Source organism: Canis lupus, chromosome 5 (genome assembly GCF_011100685.1).
Source record: "Canis lupus familiaris isolate Mischka breed German Shepherd chromosome 5, alternate assembly UU_Cfam_GSD_1.0, whole genome shotgun sequence".
Lineage (NCBI taxonomy): Eukaryota > Metazoa > Chordata > Mammalia > Carnivora > Canidae > Canis > Canis lupus.
Window position 1 is genome coordinate 62,841,976 of NC_049226.1, and position 8,530 is coordinate 62,850,505.

Consider the following 8,530-nt stretch of genomic DNA (forward strand, 5'->3'; position numbering starts at 1 on the left):
TGAGTTGGAGAGAGTTCTCTTTTATTAACAAATGTTATCTTTTCCTTAAAAAGATTTTATTTATTCATTTGAGAGAGAAAGAATGAGGGGGAGGGGGAGCAGGCTTCCCACTCAGCAGGGAGCCTGATTGGGACTCAACCACAGGACCCTGGGATCAGGACCTGAGCCAAAGGCAGACACTTAAGTGCCTGAGCCTCCCAGGCATCCCTGGCAAATGTTTTCTGTAGAGGACTAGATAACTGGCTTTGCAGGTTCTTTGGTCTCTGCCGCAACTACTCAGCATGCTAGTTAGCATATGAGAGTGGCCACAGACCATGGGTAGAACAGACATGGCCAGATTCAGCCCACAAACTGTGGTTTATCCCTGTTCTAGGCTATGTTTTGTGTAAGTTTAGAGTCATTTGTGACTAAATGTTTGAGAAAACACTCTTGTAATACCTCATGGGCTTGCTTTTGATTTGCGAAGATGTTTTGGAACTGTTGATTCAATTTCTTTAAAAATTATAGGATAATTCTGCTTGTCTCTTTCTAAGAGACATTACATTATATTCTTGTAGAAAGCTGTCCATTTGATCTATGTTTTCACATCAATGGACAAAGAATTGTTCATAATTAACTTGTTAAATTGTGGTTACAAATATATATTATGTATGTAATTTTTTTAAAAAGATTTTATTTATTTATTCATGAAAGACACACAGAGAGAAAGGCAGAGACGTAGGCAGAGGGAGAAGTAGGCTCCTGGTAGGGAGCCTGATGTGGGACTTGATCCTGGGACCGTGGATCACGCCCTGAGCCAGGGGCAGGTGCTCAACTGCTGAGCCACCCAGGCGTCCCTATGTATGTAAATTTTACTATATTTTGCTACTTTCTATAGAGTAAAATTTACCATTCTAGCCATGAAAATTTTTAAAAAATTTAATTGTAGTAAAATATTTATGAAATAAAACTTACCACCTTAGCCATTTTAATTTTTAATTGTATTTCTTTATTTTTAAAGATTTATTTATTTGAGAGAGAGAGAATAAGTGAGGAGGAGGTGGTCGAGGGGGAAGAGGAAGAGGAAGAGGGAGAAGCAGACGCCCCACCTAGCAGGGAGCACGACATAGGGCTTGATCCCAGGACACTGAAATGATGACCTGAGCTGAAGACAAATGTTTAACCGACTGAGCCACCCAGGTGCCCTGTCATTTTAATTTTTAATTGTTAATTATTTTATTTGATTTTTATCATTTTATTTTTCCATCTTCCCAAATAGAAACCATAACCCACTAAAAACAGCAGTTCCCTGTCCCCAGGCACTGGTAACTTCTATTCTATTCTCTTGTGTCTACTCTAGGTACTTCATGTAAGAGGACTCCTATAATATGTGTCGTTTTGTGTCTGGTTTCTTTCACTTGGCATATTTTCCAGGTTCATCCTGGTTGTAGGGTGTGTCTGTTGAAATTTCAATCCTAGCTTACACTATGGTGGTAATGATTTTGTGATAGATACATGTATCAAATTAATACACTGTCCATCTTAAGCTTACAGAATGTTAGATGTCAATTTTATCTCAATAAAGCTGGAAAAAATAAAAATACTTCCCTTCCTTTTAAAGGCTGAATAATATTGTATCATTGTATCATATATATATATATAGTTTATATATAAACCACATTTGGTTTATCCATTCATTTGTCAGAGGACATTTGAGCTATTTGCACTTTTTGGCTATTATGAATAATGCTTCTGTGAACACAGGTGTGCAACTATCAATATCTGTGATACTGTGTGCATATCAGCTTTCAATTCTTTTGGGTATATATCAAGAAATGGAGGGGCTCCTGGCTCAGTCAGAGATTGAGGTCTCCGGGTGGTGAGTTCAAGCCCCACATTGGGTCTAGAGATTACTTAAATGAATGAGTAAATAAAAACTTAAAAAGAAAAAGAAGTGGAATTGCTGGATTGTGTAGTAATTCTATGTTTAGCTTTTTGAGGAATTGCCAAAAGGTTTTCCTTCATTATTAACTTAAAAAAAATTTTATTTATTCATGAGAGACAGAGAGAGACAGAGACATGGGCAGAGGGAGGAGCAGGTTCCCCACTTGGGGAGCCCAATGCAGGACTTGATCCTAGGACCCTGGGATCATGACCTGAGCCAAACACAGATGCTCAATCACTGAGCCACTCAGGTGCCCCCATTATTAACTTTTTAATAGAAGTTTTACACATTGGTGATTACATGAATCATATATGTACACACTCAATCATCTCAAATCTACACCCAGGACAGAATCCTTACTGGCTCTCCAGAAGACCCCTGTGTTCCTTTCTGGTCGCCTCCAACACAAGAGATTAGTTGTGCTTGCTTTGGAGCTTTATATAAATAGAATCATTTTTTGTTTATTCTTCTGTGATTGCCTTCTTTCATTTAACATATTGTGAGATTCCTCTATGTAGTTGCCTGGAGCAGTAGCTAATTCATTCCACTGTATAAATACACCACTGATGGTATATTAATATTTGTATATACCCCCACCACTGAGGCACCTGGCTGGCTTAGTCAGTGGAGTGTGGCATCTTGATCTCAGGGTTGTGAGTTTGAGCCCCATGTGAGGTATAGAGTTTAGTTAAAAATTTTTTAAGTTTCATTTTCTGTCTGTTGCTATTATATAGAAATACAATTACATTCTGTATACTATCCTTGTATACACCAACTTTGTATACTAACTTATTAACTGTAATAATATATGTGTTGATACTTTTGGATTTTCTACCTACCTAGTTATGTCATCTGTGAATAAGACAGTTGTATTTCTGCCTTTTTAATCTCAAAACTTTGCCCTTCTTTATTGCACTGGCCTGGACCTCCAGGTAAATTTTAAATTTTAAGTTGGGGTAGCAAATATCCTAGTCTCTTTCTTAATCTCAGAGGAGAACTTCCAATATGTATGATGCTTGCTGTAGAAGTTTTCATACATATTTTCTATCAGATTGAGAAAGTCCTTCTTTTTCTCCTAGTTTCCTAAGAAGCTTTTCTTTAAAAAATTTTTTTAATAGATTTTATTTATTTATTCATGAGAGACACAGAGAGAGAGAGAGAGAGAGGGAGAGAGAGAGAGAGGTAGAGACACAGGCAGAGGGAGAAGCAGACTCCACGCAGGGAGCCCGACATGGGACTCGATCCCAGGTCTCCAGGATCAGGCCCTGGGCTGAAGGCAGCACTAAACCGCTGAGCCACCCAGGCTGCCCACTTTTCTTTTTTTTTAAAGTCATAAATGGATTTTGATTTTCTCTTTTGGATGGTGAATTTTACTGATTGATATTTTTGCTGCATATGTTGAAATGCTTTTAATATCTTTTTCTCCTATTTTTTGTTTCATTGATTTTCAGATGTTAAACTAACCTTGCATTCCTGGGACAGACCCAACCTCTGGTGACAAATTATCCTATTTATATATCCCTGTCTTGGTGATCTCTGTTGCTTTCCAAGAGATTTTTCAAAAAACTAATTTGTCTGGGGTACCTGGCTTTCTCAGTAGGAGCAATGTGAGACTCTCGATCTCAAGGTTGTGAGTCCCAGGCCCTCACTGGGAAATTACTTAAAGATAAAATCTAAAAAAAAAACAAAAACAAAAACAAAAAACAAAACAAAACAAAAACCCAATTGGTTCAGCATTTCTAATTTTCTTGGTTGAAGTATTGGTAAAAAAATAAGTCAGGCTCCCTTTGCTGAAGTGGAGAAATCTTAAAAGATTTTAGATTTCAGTGTATCTGTTACATTCTGCTTTCTACTCTTAGATCAATATTGCAGAGGTTCATATGGGCACAAGGCAGAGGGCTGTATCTTTCCTATGCAGAGGCTCCCTCTCCATGCCAGACGGTGACTCAGGCCAAAAGGTGATTCTTCCGTCCCCACTGATGCACCAAGGGGTGCTGGTCCTGCCTGCTCCTGGAATATTGACCGTACTGGGTCTTTGATGCCTTCTCCTAAAATATAACTGACATTTCTTTCAGACTACTGAGTTGCTGCACCAGCCCAACCAGCTGACCCTGGTCATTCCATTGTGACCATTAAGAGCTTAGAGAAGTGCCCAGCCATAGGGATTCCCTCCCTGGATCAACTCTTGTCCATCTTATTCCTCTACAGCCTCTTCCATTCCTGGTGTGTTTCATGACATTGCTGATTTATTGCTCTGTTCTTTCTTTCTTTCTTTCTTTCTTTCTTTCTTTCTTTCTTTCTTTCTTTCTTTCTTTCTTTCTTCTTTCTTTCTTTTTTAAGATTTTATTTATTGATTGATCAGAGACACACACAGAGAGGCAGAGACATAGGCAGAGGGAAAAGCAGGCTTCTCGAAGGGAGCCCGATGCAGGACTCAATCCCAGGACCCCAGGATCACGACCTGAGCCAAAGGCAGACGCTCAACCACTGAGCCACCCAGGTGCCCTATTACTCCATTCTTTGGAGTCTAAATCCACTTTTCAATGGCTCAAAGTTTAATTTAGCTTGGTGGGTCCCTACATCCTTCCTTGTCATAGACTGAATATTGCCCCCTGCCCCAAATGTCCATGTCCTATTCCCTGGAACCTGTAAATGTCACAAGAGACTTGCAAGCGTTATTAAGGATCTTGAGATGCAGAGACTATCCTAGGTTTTTGGGGTAGGTCCTAAATGCAATCTTAAGAATCCTCATAAGCGGGAAACAAGTAGATCCAAGGAGGAAATAAGAGGTGTGATGGTTGAAATGAGATTGGAAGGATTCTAGGAGGGAGACCAGTGGCTACAGAAGCTTGAAAAGGCGAGGGAATGGATTTTCTCCTCAGAGCTTTCACGAATTTGCATGTCATCCTTGCTCAGGGGCCATGCTAATCTTCTCTGTATCGGTCCAATTTTAGTATATGTGCTGCCGAAGTGAGCACTCCCTCAGAGCCTCTAGAAAGAACCAGCCCTGGCAACACCCTGACTGGAGCCCAGATTTTGGATTTCTCACCTCCAGATCTGTAGGAGAATAAGTTTATGTTGTTATCAGCACCAAGTTTATGGCAGTTTGTTACAGCAGCAATAGGAAGCTGATACAATCTACTTACATAACCATCCACTTGGGTGTAAGGGAAGTCAGGACTCAGTATAGTTTTGTAATTGCTTTCTGACTGGTTTCAGGGTGGAGCTGAAAGACACGTACCTGTCCTACAGAAGTAAGTTGGGGTGGAGGACATAAAAGAGATATAAGCAAGACTGTGGCCTGCTCTAAGAAGTAGAAGTTCCAGCCAGCAGGGGCAAATAGGACAACCAATTCCAACAGCAGGTCCTATGGTGAGTTTTCACAGATGAGGGGCTCAGAATGTTGATGGTAGACTGGGCTATAAATGTTGTTAGGAATTTGGTTCTTGTTTTGCTAATACCTAAACTAATAACAGAGAAGAGAATTTCCACAAGAGTTTTGGTGTGGGTGTTTTTTTGATGTGGGTTACTGGAAGAAGGGTAGATATGATGGAGGAACTTGCCTGCTGGTGGACGCTCTAAATGCTGAATTCTAGGTAAATGGGTGAGACTGGAGATACCCCACAAGGCTGAGTATCTTCCCAGGGAGGCTGGTGAGAGAAAGCATCGGCATCCGCACTGATTGCGGGTGGACATGGCAGGATATTCTGCAAGCAGATTATTTAATATGACAATTTAGTTATGTTAATGATTCCCTTATATGTACATAGCTGTAAGTCAGAAAGGAAATAAAAAATTTTAGGGTAGTCAAAAAAGATATTTCAAGGGTGCGTGGATGGCTCAGTTGGAGCGTACAACTCTTGACCTGGGGTTGTGAGTTCAAGTGCCATGTTAGGTGGCTTACTTAAAAAATAAAATAAAATAGAGCTTACTTAAAAAATAAAATAGAGCTTACTTAAAAAATAAAATAAAATAAACATTAAAAAAAGAAGTTTCAGGGTTCACCTATTTTGGTTTTAGTACTACCCGAGGGCCCTGAGTTCAACTCTATCCATTCTTCTAGTGCATGTAATTCTAAGATGTGTAGTCATCTGATTTCTGGCCAAACAGATTTAAAAAAAACAAAAAAGTAATTAAGAGGCCAGGAGATGAGGGCAGGCAAACAGACAACCCCAAGAGGAAACAGTGAGCAGACTGTGTGAGCAATGCTAACTGTCAAAAATAAACATATGTACACTATTACTTCCAGATGCTCTTGCTGCCACCCTTGCTCCAGCCTCACAATCAGCATACAGTCCACCAGCTAAACGGTTAAACCCCGGCAAAGCAAGGGGCTTCCAGACCTTGCTACGGCACCAATCTCATTTCTGTCCTGATTGGTCATGCCCTGGCCTTATGGATGTTAATAATTAGAATATCACTCAGGAACAACAGTGTATATTGCTTTAATAATTAAGCTAGCTAATTTCCACCCCCCCTCAATATCTAAGAAATAAAAAAACATGATAGCTAGGGATTGTTTCATGTAGGGAGAACAGTCTTACGTAGTTGTGGGTGCAGCGGGCATTCATAGATGACAGTGCAGGATAGTTGATTTTCATATCAGCGAGCCTCAGTCATTAAGAAAAGCTGAATTACATTTAGCTTAATGTATTTAAGAGAATAGGCATAAGTGTGATACATTTTAGAAGTATTAATCCAAAATAGACTGTGTGTTGGTACTTCTATAGAATTGAGCCTTTAACCATCTAGAAAGTTCACTTGTCCAGAATGACTCATTCTTCAGGATTCTAGATCTAGTGCTCCTGAATGAAACAAAATGATGGCCCTGTCTGTATTACTGCAACCAGAATGTGTATATTCTTGCGTAGCCAGATCCATTCTTCTATGTTAGTCTTATGCAAACCTGAGCATTGGCTCACCGGGCTGACCACCCCTCCCTGCTCACCTGGGCTGACCACCCCTCCCTGCTCACCTGGGTTGATGGTGCTTCCCTGTTTACTTGGGCTGACCTCACATCCTTGCCTCTTCCTTTTCTTTGCCTTGGTGGGTCTCCGTCACGGAGCTGTGGTGACACTGAGGAAGAACAAAGCTCCCTTCTCATTTTTGACATGATGTTATGATTAAAATGGCATACTTGTCAGCTCATCTCAAGACAGTCACTCAAGCCATAGGCCTAGAAAAACAGGAGTTTAGAATATGACACAGCCTTGATGAGCCGGAGATGTGGTTGGATGATAGCGGAAATGAGTTCAGAGTCGAATGTAACACACTAACAAAGTAAAATGAAACAAAAACTGAACCAAAACAAGCAACGTGCTTCACAAATACAAGAAGGAGGAAACTCATGTTCAAAGTTAATGGAAAATTTTATGGTTGAAGAAGATGGTGAGTTAGAAAGTAGGCAACGAAAGGGACCCTGCCTGACTCTGTCCTTCATGTGACTGGAGCCTGCCACCTAGGAGAGGGAAGGACCCTCTTTCTCTAGTAAGGTGCCCTCATGAGCAGGTGGGTCCTGGCAGGTCCAATCACTTGGTTAACTCAGTTTCTCACTCTAACCGCCTGTTGACCACATTACCCAGCTGCACAGATTCCCAGCCCGGTACTCACCTGAGCCAAGGATTCCGAGAAACCAGAGCAAGGCAGATTGATGGATGATGTGCTGCGGAATGGCTCCATGGTGAGGGTGCTAAAATTGCAGACTCACAGAAACGACCATGTGCTTACTGTGAGGACTCCGTGGGACAATGAAAGTGCCATGGCCCTCTGGGCTTCCCCAAGCCTCAGCGCAGGACAGGGAACCCGTGGGAAATGGGGCCATGGGTAGTAGCAGACACTCTCCAATTCCCTGAGCAGCGGCCAGGGACGGACACCTGCTCCTGGAGCCCTCCTTTCTCTGAGCGTGGGTCCTGTCTCCTCACACTGCCCCGGCCCCCTCCTCCCTCCCTCTCCCTGCAGGCCCCCTCTACCCCTCACTCATCACCCCCTTCTCCTGCTCCCCTGCTCAGCTCTGTGCCCCCAGTTGCCATCAGGCCATGACACCAGGCTCCCTCTGCACGCCCTCCTTCCCTGAATACCACTTCAGATCCCCAAGAAAAAAAGGCTCAGACGCCTCGGTTTGTGTTTCCCTGCCTGCTGGATGTTGGGGGTCCCCAGCCCGGTCTGTTTGAAGGTCCCTGGCCGTCCTTGCTGTCCTCAGCAGAGGAGGGGTCTCAGGGGATCTAGGGGGGGGCCCTCTCGCAGGGCCAGGGCCCAGCAGGCAGGGCAGGACGCACTTGGCAGAGACCAGAGAGTGGGCTTCTGATTTCTGAAAATGTGGAGGAACGTTCCAGGAGGAGGAGAACGAGTCCTTCGTTTTTACCTCTGGCTCCCTCCGGAACAGGCTGAACATGGCTTTTCTTTACAAAGGGAGGGATCTGAATGGGCAATACTGCCATTTGCACAAGTTCTGAGTACTGCACACATGTGTATGGTGGGATGCCCAGGAGAGAGGTACTGTTGTGAAAGCCTACTCACGGTGGGGACACTGAGGCAGAGAATAGAGTGTGTGAGTAACTTGCTCTGGATCACACACAGCTCGTCAGTGTAGGGCAGGGACCTGAACCC

At 42.6% G+C, this 8,530-nt stretch overlaps 1 pseudogene; it reads right to left on the reverse strand.

Annotated features, from left to right (window-relative positions):
• Nucleotides 1–4,789: 4,789 nt before the first annotated feature.
• Nucleotides 4,790–4,902, reverse strand: LOC119872106 (annotated as a pseudogene).
• Between the last annotated feature and the right edge of the window lie 3,628 nt (nucleotides 4,903–8,530).